Source organism: Octopus sinensis, linkage group LG14 (genome assembly GCF_006345805.1).
Source record: "Octopus sinensis linkage group LG14, ASM634580v1, whole genome shotgun sequence".
NCBI classification, from domain to species: Eukaryota; Metazoa; Mollusca; class Cephalopoda; order Octopoda; family Octopodidae; genus Octopus; species Octopus sinensis.
In genome coordinates this window covers 58,820,640-58,837,578 of record NC_043010.1, presented here as the reverse complement: position 1 = coordinate 58,837,578, position 16,939 = coordinate 58,820,640, and the positions used below count along the sequence as shown (strand labels likewise).

The window sequence follows — 16,939 nt, the reverse complement described above, 5'->3', positions numbered from 1 at the left end:
TATATATATGTATATGTGTGTGTGTGTATACATACATTTCTGTGTATATATACATATATTAAATATGATAAATATATATACATATATATATGCACACACACATGCATAAGTATAAAAAAATGAGAAATATATGTGTGTGTATATACAGTATGTGTGTGTATACAGTATGTGTGTGTATACAGTATGTGTGTGATTGCACACATACACAATGGCAATATACACACACACAGAGAAACACAGGCACATCCTAACACACACACACACACACATACACAGCACACAGATGAACCAAAGAATATATTAGCCAGCTTTATCAGTGAAATATTTTCTACCTATTGAAAGGGGACAGGGAGTGGGGACGGAGTGACATGTCCCCTGAATTTTTTTCAGAGATTTTTCTCTTTTTTCAAAGCTGTCAATAGCAAAGGGGAAAAAAAATGTGTAATGGAGGCAAGCCTGACTACAAAGGGAAACTTTCTCTCACACTCCTCATCCTCCCCCTCACACACTTTCTCTTTCCCAAACCTCTATCTCTCTCCCTCTCTCTTTCTCACTAGCTCTCCTCCTCTCTTTCTCTCTCTCATTTCTTTACATTCAGTGCACACACTTTATACATACATATGAACATGTATATATATATATATATATATATGTATATGAATGTATACATAGATATAGGAAGATTATTTTATTTTATATTCTTATATAATATACATTAAAGCCCAAAATATGTGTGTATATACACATACGCACACATGCACATATATATATACACACACATATATATGTGTGCATGTGTGTCTATGTATGTGTGTATATATGTGTGAGTGTGTGTTCACATAAATTCATATCACATATACATATAATTCTTCATATATTCCTTGTATTCTTGGATATATCCATATAGAAATATATGCACACAAACATGTACACGTGTGTATATATGTACATCTCTCTCTCTGCATATATATAGATAGTTGTGTATGTGTGTGTGTGAGTGTGTGTGTATGCATCCATGCACAATGTGTTCTGGAAGAGAAAATGTAAAATGAAGATCTTATTTTCTCTCTAAGAATTCAATTATATGTCATTCTAGTACACACACACACACACACACACAAGCACTGAACCAATCATATACAAACTATAGACTTATATATACACTCAGCCAATGCTTCATACCATATACATATGTATACCTGTGTATATGATAATGATGATGATGATGATGGTGGTGAACGGAATTCAAACTCACAAATTATGTATTGATATATGTATATTCATATATATCCTCCTCCTCCTCTTCTTCTTCTTCCTCCTCCTCCTCATCATGTAATGTCCTCCTCCCATGCTGGCATCGGTTGCTTGTTTTGACAGGTTCTGGTAAACTAGAGGACTGTGTCAAGATCCATTGTGTCAGTTTCGGCAGGATTTTTAAGGCTGGTTCTTCTTCCTAACACCAACCACTTCACAGAGTGTATTGAGTCCTTCTTTCATGCCACCGGCACTAGTGTGTTTGCCATGCAATTTACCATTCTTTCAATTTATGGAGAAATATCTAAATTAGCTCAGCTTATCTCTCTACTCTATAGGTTACAGATATATGTATATCATACATAATATATGGACTGAGATCCCCGTTTACAGGCTCCGGATATTAAATAAAGTGGTAACACATTATGCAAATTAGTAGCCCCAGTTTTCTGTTGCTACAGGAATTGTTGAGAATATTAACAAATTGGTTGCTCTCTGAGGAGAATCCCATAAGGTTCAGAAATTGATTAAGACTGTTCAACATTCCCTGTTTTTTTTTCAATCTACAGAGAAATAAGATCAAATTTGCACCATTACATATATCTACTTTATAAGTAAGACTCAACTATAGGAAACAACTCAGTCTTATGATTAATAGAGTAAAACTGAGTAATACCATCTGGTTGGTAACTGATGAAGAATTAGGGACTTTCTGCTTTTACTTTCTGTCCATCTGTGCATTCAATATACGTTTTTCCATTCATCTGTGTTTGTGCATTCATTATACATCTTTTCGTTTGTGCCTATACTATACAATTTTATATATATACTTGCAGTATCGCCCGGTGTTGCTCGGGTTTGTTTCGACCCTTTAGAATTGGAATTTTTGAAAAGTAAAAATTTTGTATTATGTAGCTTGTTATTCTCTTTAAGTGAACATTTTTCTGGTTGAAATACACCGAAAATTGGCAACACAGCAGTCAAAATAATCGTAAAAAATAGGGATTTTCATAGAAAAAAAGCACCTTTTTGAGGTAAATAATTTTTGGTGTTAACAAGGTCCGATTTAAATTTTATCTCCTACGAAATGAAGAGCAAGCCTTCTTCTATCATACTCTCCATTTTGGTCAACTTGCGTCACAGGGTCTCGGAGGAGATAGTGTTAGTTGAAGGCTACCAAACGTGCCATACACAGACAACTTCAGCTTTACACATATATATGTATATATAGATATATATGCGCACACGGTATTAAATATGAATTACTGTGAGTTTCATGCCTCTGAAAATATAATGATTGGACAAGATTGCATAATGTGTGCTGTATTTTCAGGCAATCATTCAAACTCAAGATGCAATTTGGCTGCCCCGGAAAGAACTGGAAAACATTAAAGGAAATGAATAAATGTGGAATGAGAGAAACAAGAGAGGAAGAAGACAAATGATGCTTCCCTTTGAATCATTAGAACTTGAATTTCCATAATTGGTGTAATTAAATTGAAGGGGAAATATTAAAATTTGTGAGACCAATGACTTAATTTCAGGAGGGCTGTGTTTTCCAGTTCAATAATAGAAACTTGTCCATATGCTGACATTTAAGGTAAGTATATATATAATATATATATATATATATATATATATGTATGAATGTATGAATATGTATATACACCAGATGACCTTTTTGTCTCAATTTCTGACATAAGAAAAATGACCCTTGTTAAACTAAAGTCCTCATCTTGTTGTTATTGTTATTGTCACAACGTTTCAGTTGCTGAACCTTCCTCACATCTTCACGTGCCTTTTGCATTTGGCAATATTCCTGAAATGTCAAACTGAACCCTTTATTGAATGCTATGGTGGGGAAGGAAATGGGACTGAAATAATCTCATTCCATTGTCTATGACAAGAATAACCCTGTATTAGTTATTCTTGAACTTGTTATAACAACACCTGCTCATTCTACATGAGACAGAGCACACATACACTTATGTAAGTGATTCTCTCTCTCTCTCTCTCTCTCTCTCTCTCTCTATATATATATATATATATACAAAAAGCAATAAAGATTCAAGTTAATTTAAATGAATTTACTTGAATATGGTACCTAACTTAGATGCACCAAAAAAAACTATACTGTTTTAACAATACAGTAATGTGGGGTGATTATAAGCGAGAAAGAAGCAACAAGAATGGATAGGTTTTTAGTACAATCGTTTCATACAAGGACAGGCTTTATTAAAAGTTGTAAAAATTACAGCATATAAAACGTGTCCCGTACTCATCAGCTAAAATACATGTGAGTTCTCTAGACATCCTAGTGGTTGAAGCTATACTCATGAAGTAATGTAGATAATTAAGTACACAACAGATTTCCAAAGTTCATTAAAGTTCTTTAAGATGATGTACAGTCTTATCACAGAATTTTAAAAAGTTCTAATAGCATCACAGAGAAGGTGACCTAATCCATAGAGCACATATGAAATTCCAGAGATATGATGAGGGATTACATACTCACAGAAGACAAATTTATCCATTGTTAATCACAACGAGGTGGGTCTCAATTCCTGCTTATTAGCATTACAGAGAGGGTGAATTAATCCTTTGTATAGATGCACAATTTCCAATGGTGTACATCTACACCATTGGAAATTGTGCTCTATAAAAGGATTAATTCACCCTCTCTGTAATGCTAATAAGCAGGAATTGAGACCCACCTCGTTGTGATTAACAATGGATAAATTTGTCTTCTGTGAGTATGTAATCCTCATCATATCTCTGGAATTTCATATGTGCTCTATGGATTAGGTCACCTTCTCTGTGATGCTATTAGAACTTTTTAAAATTCTGTGATAAGACTGTACATCATCTTTAAAGAAATTTAATGAACTTTGGAAATCTGTTTTGTTACTTAATTATCTACATTACTTCATGAGTATAGCTTCAACCACTAGGATGTCTAGAGAACTCACATGTATTTTAGCTGATGAGTACGGGACCGTTTTATATGCTGTAATTTTTACAACTTTTAATAAAGCCTGTCCTTGTATGAAACGATTGTACTAAAAACCTATCCATTCTTGTTGCTTCTTTCTCGCGTATATATATATATATATATAAAAATTAGAAAAAACTCCACCTTTTATCAATTCAAAATGAAAAATTAAATTACATCATCTAGAAAATTACATATAATAGAAATATTAAATATAAGATAAAGAATAATATACCAATGATTAAGTAATGTGCAAAATAACGTATATATTTGGTAATTTATTTTCTAATTTATATATATATTATATTTTGTGAAATTTGATTTAGTATTTCTAAATTGAATTTTTCCCTGTAAGTTTGGAATAATATTCCCTCAAATTATTATTATTATTATTATTATTATTATTATATATATATATTAACAAGTTTTACAATGGAGATATAAACTAGTTTATTAATTATTTAACATGCCTACAAGTGTTTCACTTTGCACCCAATTTAAATTACAAAACATGTATAATATGCTTGCATCATTTTGATATATTTTGTAATTTAAATTGGGTGCAAAGTGAAACAGTTGTAGGCAAATTTAAATAATTAATAAATTAATGTATATCCATTGAACCTCTCCATGTTCAAATTTATTAATAATATCTGATATTTTATAATATATTTATTGAAGAAATATCTCTTCGAAATATAATATATTAAACCAGGGTATCTTGGACAAAACTATCCCTATAAGAATTTTAAATATCCTGATAGTGTGTGTATATATATATATATATATATATATATATATATATGCATGTATGTATGTCTATATATAGAGGTGTGTGTATGTATGGTAATATATGTACATATACACACACATACACATTACTCAGTGATTGAACTCATACCCACCAAGCAAAACTTAAATGTTAATCAAATTTCATATTAACTATGGAAAAAGATGAACAATATATTTAGAATTCATGTTTTCCATCAATTAACAGACCAATGTTAAAATTCTTAATGAAAATAAACAAAGGGAAGACAAACAAAGAATACATAGATTCAGACAAGAGAAAAACCCACATGACTGAAAAAGTGTAGAAATATAAGGCAAAGATATAACAATCAAAGAAGTGAACTTTGAAGATTAATACACCAATAGAAGAAACAGGAGACATTCTGTTTAAATGTTATATCGTTTAGTTTGCTATTTCAAAGAAAAACAGAGTGTAGATTAACATTTTAGACATTTGTCCATCATCAAAAATGAAAGAAAGAAAGAAAAGTGAAACATTAGATGAGAGAGAGGGGAAAAGAAAGGAGAGAAAGAGAGTAAGAAATCATGAATATATGAAGAAAGAATGTGAGGGGATGTAGGAGGAAATTGAAGTGCTAGAAAGCAACCAGGGAAGTTTTAAGGAAAAGAAGAATGGGTAGGAGTGTAGATGTATATACCGGAATTTATTTGACTCTGGAAGTGAACATGTATATGGATACATATATGTATGTATACACACACACACAAATAGATAGATAGATATACATACATATATGCAGTGGGAGGGCAGGTGTTTAAATATATGCGTATATTTCTCAGTGTGTATAAGGATGAGTGAATGCACATTTCTTCAATGTTACATGTAACTCTCTCTTTCTCCCTCTTCATATATATATATATATATACATATATACACAGACATATATATATATATACATACACACATACATATATATATATACATATATCATATATAATATAGATGCATAAATATATGTATGTATATACATATATGCACAAACACACACATATACACACTCACACGCATGTGAATGTGTAAATGTAGCAATATATTATGTCACTCTGTATAATGCACACAAGTTTATGCATGTTTGTGTATAAGTGACAATGATGATGCAGTTAATTTGCATGTGTATATATATGTATAAATATATATGGAGCTCAGAGGATATGTGTGTGTATAGCATGAGTGAGTTACATGCACATGTATTTGTGTGTATACATACAGATATATATACATGTGTGTGTATGTGTATGTATATATATATATGTTTGTATATATATATGTGTGTGTATGTATAGTTATATGCTGCTAAAGTACTCCATTTATCTTGGCTGTGTGTATCTGCAGATGTATGTGTGTATGGATGTATGTGTGTATATATATATATGTGTGTGTGCATGTGTATAAACATGTATGTGTGTCTCCATGTGCATGGTGATCAATGTGTGTGCATTTGAGCACACACATTGTGTGTACATTGTGTGTACATGTGGTTGTGTGTGTTTGTGTGTGTGTATAGTAAAGGAACCCCATCAATCTAAGCTCTATGGAGCTCATCCATCAATTAAAGGACACAACTGGCAGCCCCTACTAGCAACGGACTCTAATATTACAGCCACTACATGCACACACATATATATATGCAAATACACACACACACACACATAACACACACACACACACACACATATATATATATATATATATATATATATATATATATATATATATATATATATATATATACATACTCACATACACACATAAATGTACAGAGATACAGATATATACATATATATATATATGCATGTATATATATGTATATATGTACTGGCTTGTATACATACGGCTATTTTCAAACCATGTAATCTGTTTGTTGGTCTGTGTCTGTCTGTGTATAGAAACTGCATATACAATGTGCACTCAAATACTAATGACTGTACTAATATAAACCTGTAAACACATGATTGGTCACAGATGCACATGTAACCATGTATACATGTGTATACATATGAGGTGAATATATATATATAACATACACATATATGTCCGTGTGTGTGTATATCATCATCATCATCATCATCATCATTTAGCGTCCGTTTTCCATGCTAGCATGGGTTGGACGGTTCTACTGAGGTCTGTGAAGCCAGAAGGCTTCATCAGGCCCAGTCAAATCTGGCAGTGTTTCTACGGCTGGATGCCCTTCCTAACGCCAACCACTCCGTGAGTGTAGTGGGTGCTTTTTACGTGCCACCCGCAGTGGTGCCAGACAGAGCTGGCAAACGGCCACGAACGGATGGTGCTTTTTATGTGCCACCGGCACGAGGATGTCTGTATATACACATATATATGCACATATATATATATGTAATTATATCTGTATGTATATGTGTGTGTATGTATATGTATATATGTACTTTCATGTATGTATATATAAATATATATATATATATACACATACATGTACATAATACATGCAACTCACATACATAGGCACATATACATGCAGATATATATACATATATATATTTATATGTTTGTATATAAACATACATAGACACACACATACATACATATATATGTACACACACACACACACACACACATATATATATATACATACATACATGTATATGCTTATATATATGGTGTGACTGTGTGGTATGAAGCTTGCTTCCCAACTAAACGGTCCCAGGTTCAGTCCCACTGTGTGGCACCTTGCCCAAGTGTCTTTTCTACTATAACATCGGGCTAACCAAAGCCTTGGTAGTTGGAAACTGAAGGAATCCTGTCGCACACATATATTATATATATATATATATACATGTGTGTGTGTGTGTGTGTGTGTGTGGTGTGTGTGTGTGTGTGTGTATGTGTGTGTTTGTGTGTGTGTGTGTATAGATATATATATGTATATATATATATATATATATGTATATATATTATATGTATATTATATTAATACGTAATATATATATAATATATATATAGTATATATTATGTGTGGTGTGTGTGTGTGTATATGTTTGTGCATGTGTGTGTCTATGTTTGTCCCTCCACCCTCTCTTGACAACCAATGTTGGTGTGTTCATGTCCCTGTAACTTAGCAGTTCAGCCTAAGAGACTGATAGAATAAATACTAGGCTTATAAAGAATAATTCCTGGGGTCAATTTGTTCGACTAAAAGCAGTGCTCCAGCATGGCTGCAATCAAATGACTGAAACAAGTAAAAATAAAAAATAAACGAATAAAAGAATATATACACACACATACACACACATATATATATATTTATATGTATATTTCCAGCCATTCTCAGAGAGAGTCTCATCGAGGAAGTAGTTGACAATATCAATGATTGGTGTGTGAAATGAGAGACTGTGTATAGACTTTGGCAGTGTATATAGAGACAAGTGTATGAGTGGTGGTGCACCAGTTGCCTTGTGAGGCTGCAGAAGTTGCACATCTGTGCAGTGTAAGGAGCACAATTCTCTCAGTAGTGCTGCTGCTGTTGATGCTGTTTGGTGACACTTGAAACTACTGCCTATACTTTACCTGGATCAATCTTATATACAGTTGTAGATACATACACACACATATCCACACTATATACACACACACACACACATATATATACATAAACATACACACATATATATATTTGTATATGCATATATATATATACATATACAATTATATACACATTTAAACTCTAAAGTTATACACACTAAATTATATTTGCACACAACTCATTCTACATACACATAATTACACATTATTCACATATATACACTTTTACACACCCTGTATATACACACTGAACCTTTCTTGCCCACTTCTTCATTTACTGACATAACTGTATACACAGCACATCATACACACACATACACATACACACACACATACACAACAGACACACACATACACACACAGACACACACATACACACACAGACACACATATACACACACAGACACACACATACACACACAGACACACATACACACACAGACACACATATACACACGCACACACACAACATAGAACTAACAGACACACATACAGTGAAAAATACGTATTTCCACTCATACATAACATCACACAGATGTTTACACATAGACACACACACACACACACATATATACCTTTACGCATAATTACATACACACGCACACATACATTTTCACACCAACAAAAGTTTGTGACAGACTGAAACATATGAATATTCACATTCATACTTTGTAACAAATCACATACACACACACACACTATCACACATACACACACACACACTATCAGACACACACTATCACACACACACACACACACACACACTATCAGACACATATACACACTATCACACTAACTTAATATACACACTGTCATAACACACATACACATATATACATATACACATGCACACACCATTACCATAATGCACTGCCACACTGCAAAAACATAACAGAAACTCACACATACTTTACTGAAAATTTATCATTAACATATACACACACCTTCACAACAGCACACACACTCACATATACATAGACCATCGCAACAGCACACAGACACACCATCAAAACAACACACACACATACACACATTATAAACAACAACACACATAGAAACTCACACAAACACACAATCAAAACAACACACGCGCACCATCAAAACAACACACACACATACACACATCATCAACAACAACACACACAAACACACAATCAAAACAGCATACACCATACACAACAACACACATACCCACATAGAAACTCACGCATACACACACACAATCACAACAGTACACAGACACACCATCAAAACATCACACGCATACCATTAAAACAACACACACACACACATGCACGGATACACACGCACTTTATAGTAAAAAACTCACCTCTCACCCACTGCCCCCTCCCCGCCGCTGCCAAGCACGCATCACAACCCCACCATCCGCATAGAGATATCATCTTAAACCGGAGATGTGACAACACCAGTTTGATGCCATCACCATACGAAGCAGCAGCCAGAAGAGAGAGAGAGAGAGAGAGAGGAGAGAGAGAGAGAGAAAGAGAGCAAGGGAAAGACAGAGAGAGAACGTGTGTGTCCGTGTGTGTGCTTATGCATGTGCGTAAGAGCGTGTGTCGGTGCGTCGTGTGTAGTTGATGACTAGAGCGCTGTCAGGAACAACGGAACAGAGATGGAACGGCTTGCCTGCAGGTAGGTGCAACTTTACACCTCTCTCTTTTCACTGTATGTATACAGACCGCACACATACATACATACATACAAACATTCATACACACATACATACATACATACATACACCGTACATACATACATACATACATACATACAAACATTCATACATACATACATACATACATACATACATACATACATACAAACATTCATACATACATACATACATACAGATAGACAGGTAGATAAATACATTCAGACATATGTTTATACATACACAAATCTATATATATATGTATACATAGATACATACATACATAAATACATACACATGAGTACATATATATATTTATACACACATGTGTATGCATATGCATATACACACATACATACTCATACATACGTACATACAAACTTACATATATGCATACATACACATATACACCTATACATACATGCACACATATATATATAAACACACATATAGTTATATATATATATATATGTGTGTGTGTGTATATATAATGTGTGTATATATAATGTATTTGTATATATATACTTAAATGTATGCATCCATATATATACATCTATATATACACCCTGAACACGCATCGCAAAAGAATAACAACAAGTAAAGGAGCTACTATAGGGTTTGTTCATCTGCTAGAAATAGTAACCAAATCTCCCTCAAACCATACCCTACCAAACATGTTAAAGAAGGAAAACTTACAGTGATGTTGTCCGAGGTACATTATGCCTAGTAAAATAATGTTGGGATGGTCGTGGATGGAATAGTTCTGGTCACATAATAAGTCTGTTGGATAAGAATAACTTGGGTGCTAAGTAACAACAACAACAACAAGAACAACTCTAACGACATTTGTAACAGTTGTTAACATCAACAACAACAACAACGACAAAAGTGTTTGTAACAACATCAAGAACAATAACAACAACAACAACAACAACAACACATATAAACAACATGCTTGATGATAACATCAACAACAATTACATCACTGATGACTGCAATAACAACAAAGACACGTTCAACTACTACTACTAACTACTACTACCACCACCACCACCACCACCACTACTACTACTTCTACTACTACTACTACTACTACTACTACTACTACTACTACTACTACTACTACTACTACTACTACTACTACTACCACTACAACTACTTCTACTGGTATTACTACAGTTTACAACAACAACAGTAACAACTTCACCCATAAACAACAACAAAACGAAGACTAAAGCCCCTTGGCACCACCTCACAAAAAAGATTGTCTCCCACTCTTCTTCACACACACACACACACATGTACTTTCTCATACACACCACCGTATATTCACACACACACATATACACACTTACAAAACTAACAAACATACACACACATACAGGTAATCTCTCTCCCTCTCTTTCTATATATACATCTCTCTCACTTTCTCCCTTACACACACACACACACACACACACACTCTGACAGGTAATGTCCCTCCCTATACAGACCGCACACATACATACATACAAACATTCATACATACATACATACAAATTTACATACATACATTCATACAAACATATACACACATACAACCCTATAAACTTATACATACAAACATCCACACATATACACCCACTCCCCTGATATTCTGTTGATAAAAACAGACAACAACAATAACAACAACAACAGCAGTATTGAAAAGAGTTTGTCAATATGAATTTGTAAAATAGTAATTTTGTAAAAAGTGAAGAAATTCTTCGAACAGAAAAGAGAGGGAGAAGGAAGGTGTGGTGGGGGTGGGGGAGGATTAGAAGGGGCTGGGAGAGAAACCAGGAATGGTTTGTGGGGCCCTCACAACATTACACTGTGGCTTTTACTACATTTTGTTGATGCCTTACTACAATATCTTGGCCCCTCCCACTATTTTCAGAATTGGACAATTTCCCACTGAGTCGGCCTCAAACATATTTTAATGTGGGTTTGTTTACAGTGATTTATTTTGAGTTTAGAGAAAGTGTTGAGTGGATTTTAGTAATGATACTAAGTGGGGTTTAGTACAGGGGTTGAGTGGAGTTTAGTGTGGGTACTGAGTAAGGAATTCCTATAATTTCTCTGGTATACATGCTAAAAATAATTTGATTTATTTTTTATTATGGAGATGTACTTACATAGCAAGTGACCTGATCTGAGATTGTGTGCTGAAACAAAAACAAGTGCAGCGTAGGTGTTTATAAGCCATTTAAAAACATGCAAAAACTGTTAAATTCACTTTAACATTTAAATTTAATTTGTCAAAATATCTTCGTTGCTTTGAGACCGTGACCAGTTCACTGAGATGCAGCACAGAATTTTGTCAGTGAACAGGTCGCAGTCTCAAAGCGACGAAAATATTTTGACAAATGAAATTTACATGTTAAAGTGAATCTAACAGTTTTTGTGTGTTTCTTAAATAGCTTATAAACGCCTTCCACGCTGCAATTGTTTTATTTTTAAGGAAATTTAAATAAGTTTTTAAATGTTTTTCTATAGAATGAGGTATTGTTGAATGTAGGTTTTATTGGGTTTGTGGGAGTGTTTGAGTGGAATTGGATAATGTTTAAAATTGGTTAGAATAATCTGTAGAGTTTGGGTGGAACTGAAATGGGATTCATTATCATGCGTAGAGTGTCTGTGGTATTTGGTTTGTGTTACATCATAAGTTGGAATTACATGAGGTTTGGGGTTAAACTTCGTATTTTTTTTATTTTCATGGAAATGGGTAAATTTTCTGGGATTCTATAGAATCTCCTATTTCTTTCTAAATTTTGTTCCCAATCCCGCATACATTTTGTGCCATGCATTTTCTGTACTTTACATGTAGAATTTCCAAAAGATATTCTACAGAACCATCTTAAAAGATTCTTTCAGTTTCAGCAGATACTTTGTTGATGATGGGTAACACTTGCTTAATTTTCATCAAACCCATAAACAAGCCATTCCAGCTGTGGCCATCCAGTCTATTTCCACATAAAATGTATCTGGATTCATATTATCTGATACATCCTCATTTTTAAAACAATACACTTGAGGAATATTTGACTACCATTTTTAGCAAATTGAGCAGTTCCATAGAGACTCTTTCAAAGATGTTCCTTTCTGGAATTCATTGTATAAAATCCAGTGTAGACTTGTGTGAGGAGGACCAAATTCTATGCAAACATTTTGCTGACCTCTGGGTGTCTAATGGAGTGACCATGGGATTGAGAAATTTAAAAGTACAGAATTATTGATTCAATCTCACAGCAAGGTACTTGAGGTGACTATATTCTACCATAGCATTGGTTGACCAATTCTTGTGAGAAAAATTTAGTTTGGCTTCATCAGACGAAGAATGTTAGCGTCTGGTCCCTAATATTGGCAGGCGAGGGGATAACTAAAATATGGGGTCTTTTACCTCTGGTTTTCTCAAACATGATAGGAAGGCTGTGAATGAGAAATGAGAAGAAAAAATCCAAAGAAATTCAGAGATGGCTTTATAAAGTGGCAATGTGTCAGGGTGTTGTTGCTGTTGTTGTTGTGTGACAGACTCAACACATTGATTGGTTTAACATCAACACCTGCTCATTGGGTACCTTTCATGAAGTACCTCTGTGGTAAGGATTCAAGACAGGTCTCTCTGCTCTGAGGGTAACATACATTCTCCCTCCTATCACTTTTGGCACTTAACTACACTTGACTGTGTCCTTCAGGGGTTATTACTGGTATCCAGTTGTACAGTAAGGAATATTACACAAGAACATCCAATGACACAGTATTCAGCAAAATGACAATAATAAAATAATGACTTGTTTCTAACATCACACAAAGCTTGAGATTTTGGTGGAAGGGGAGGGGTTAATTGATTAAATCGATCTCAGTACTTGATTGGTATTTTAATTTATTAACGCTGGGAAAATTAGGGACAAAGACGACCTCACTGAAATTTGATCTCAGATTGTAAAAAGCTTGAATAAATCCCACAAGACATTTTGCTAGGTGCTCTACTGACTCTGCCAATATTCTATCAGCCTCTTCCACACACACACACATGTGTTTGTGTGTGTGTATACATATATATATGTATACATATATAAATAGAGTAATCCGTTGCCATATCACGGTTCACCTACCATTGTTCATTATTTAAGCTTACGTCAGTTCCTCCCTGGTGTTGTTTTGCAATTATAATCAAATAAATATATACAAATTATAAAAATAATAATAATAATAAATATACAGTACAGAACTGTTTCTACTTTGCAGATTTTCACCTATCATGAGTGTTTTGGAATGTCACACCCATGATAGTCAAGGTATTACTGTGTGTGTGTGTGTATATATATATATTATATATATATATATATATATATATATATATATATATATATATATATATATATATATATATATACATACATATATACACATACATGCAGGAGTGGGTGTGTGATAAGTGGCTTGCTTACCAACCACATAGTTCGGGTTCAGTCCCACTGTGTGGTACCACAGGCAAGTGTCTTCTACTATTGCCTCGGGCCAACCAAAGCCTTGTGAGTGGATTTGGTAGATGGAAACTGAAAGAAGCCTGTTGTGTATATATATATATATATGATGATGATGATGATGATGATGATGATGATGATGATATATATATACACATACACACATATGTGTGTGTGTTTGTTCCCCTGATCAACATTGCTTGACAACAGATGCTGGTGTGTTTACGTCCCTGTAACTTAGGGGTTCGGCAAAAAGAGACCAATAGAATAAGTACTAGGCTTACAAAGAATAAGTCCTGGGGTTAATTTGCTCAACTAAAGGTGGTGCTCCAGCATGGCCACAGTCAAATGACTGAAACAAATAAAAGAATAAATGCAGGAAAATACATATATATATATATATATGCAATTGAAAGGGTTAGAGTGAACAAGCCATGAGGAATGGAATATCCAACGCTATATACATATATATATATATATTATATATATATATATATATATATAATATATATATATATGGCGCAATGGCCTAGTGGTTAGGGCAGCGGACTCGCGGTCGCAGGATCGCGGTTTCGATTCTCAGACTGGGCGTTGTGTGTGTTTAATTGAGCGAAACACTAAAAGCTCTACGAGGCTCCGGCAGGGGGTGGTGATCCCTGCTGTACTCTTTCACCACAATGGCGGTGCCCCAGCATGGCCACAGCTCAAGAGCTGAAACTGGAAAACGAAAACGAAAACAGATATATTATATATATAGCTATATGTATATAGCTTTTATATATGTATAACATTTGTGTGTGGAAGATGCACAGGTACAATAAACAATGAAAATATACAGAATATATACTCCATCAACTGCCCAGGGAACAAGCCAGAGGTAGTAGATAGCTTCTGTTATCTAGGTGACCAAGTTAGTAGCAGAGGTGGATGCTCTGAGAGATGAGAATAAGAATAGGCTGGGCAAAGGGGCCTCTCTCTCAGAGTGAAAGGCAGACTGTATGATGCCTGTGTGCAAACAGCTATGCTATACAGCAGTGAATCATGGACTGTGACAGCCAAGGGCATGCACAGGCTTGAAAGAAATGAAGATGGTATGCTTCACTGGATGTGCAATGTCAGTGTGCATCCGTGACAGAGTGAAAGCATCTTGAGATAAAGTTGGGCATAAGGGGCATCAGATGTGGTGTGCAAGAGAGAAAACTGCACCAGTATGGTCATGTGATGTATATAAACAAGGACAGCTGTGTAAAGAAGGGTCAATCTCTAACTGTGGTAGAGGCAGACCCAGGAAGACATGGGACAAGGTGGTGAAACCTGATCTTCGAACTTTGGGCCTCACAGAGGCAATGACTAGTGACCGAGACCTTTGGCAATACACTGTGCTTGAGAAGATCTGTCAAACCAAGTGAAATTGTAGTCGTGGCTGATGCTTGTGTCACATAACTGGCACATACCAAGCACCTTTCGAGCAATGGGCCTCGAGGAAGCAAAGTGGCCAATGCTAATGGCATGTGAAAAGCTCCTTTTGCGTGTTGGGCCTTAGGGAGGCAATGACTGAGACCTTTGGCATTATGTCATGCTTAAGGAGACCCACCAAGCTGAGCAAAATCACAGTTGTGGCAGATACTGGTGTCACGCAAATGGCACCTGTGCTGGTGGCACGTAAAGGTACCCATTACATTCTCAGAGTGGTTGGTCTTAAGAAGGGTATCTAGTCATAGAAACCATGCCAAATCAGACTGGAGTCTGGTGCAGCCTTCCTGCTTGCCAGCATTGGTCAAACTGTTCAACGCAGCATGGACAGCGGATGTTAAGGATAATGATGATGATGAAATATATATATGTATGTATATATATATGGTATATATATACAAAGACACACATACATATATATATAAATATAAATATATAGACATATATATGCTTATATATTTGTACACACACACACATATATATATACATATATATATATATATATATATATATATATATATATATATATATATAATGGCCTATGGTTATAGCGGACTCGCTATATATGGGCGTTTGTGATAGCTATAAAAGCTATCAGTGATCTGCTGTACTCTTTCACCACAATGGCGGTGCCCCAGCATGGCCACAGCTCAAGAGCTGAAACTGGAAAAACA

General features: G+C 34.7%; 1 protein-coding gene across 1 annotated transcript in view; it reads left to right on the top strand.

Moving 5' to 3' along the window:
• Positions 1-9,820: 9,820 nt before the first annotated feature.
• The window catches only part of LOC115219377 (protocadherin beta-11-like), a 65,447-nt gene continuing 58,328 nt past the window's right edge, over positions 9,821-16,939 (top strand). The window contains exon 1 of the mRNA XM_036509086.1: positions 9,821-10,268. The gene's annotated coding sequence lies outside the window, so the exon portion shown is untranslated. The remainder of the gene's footprint in view (positions 10,269-16,939) is intronic.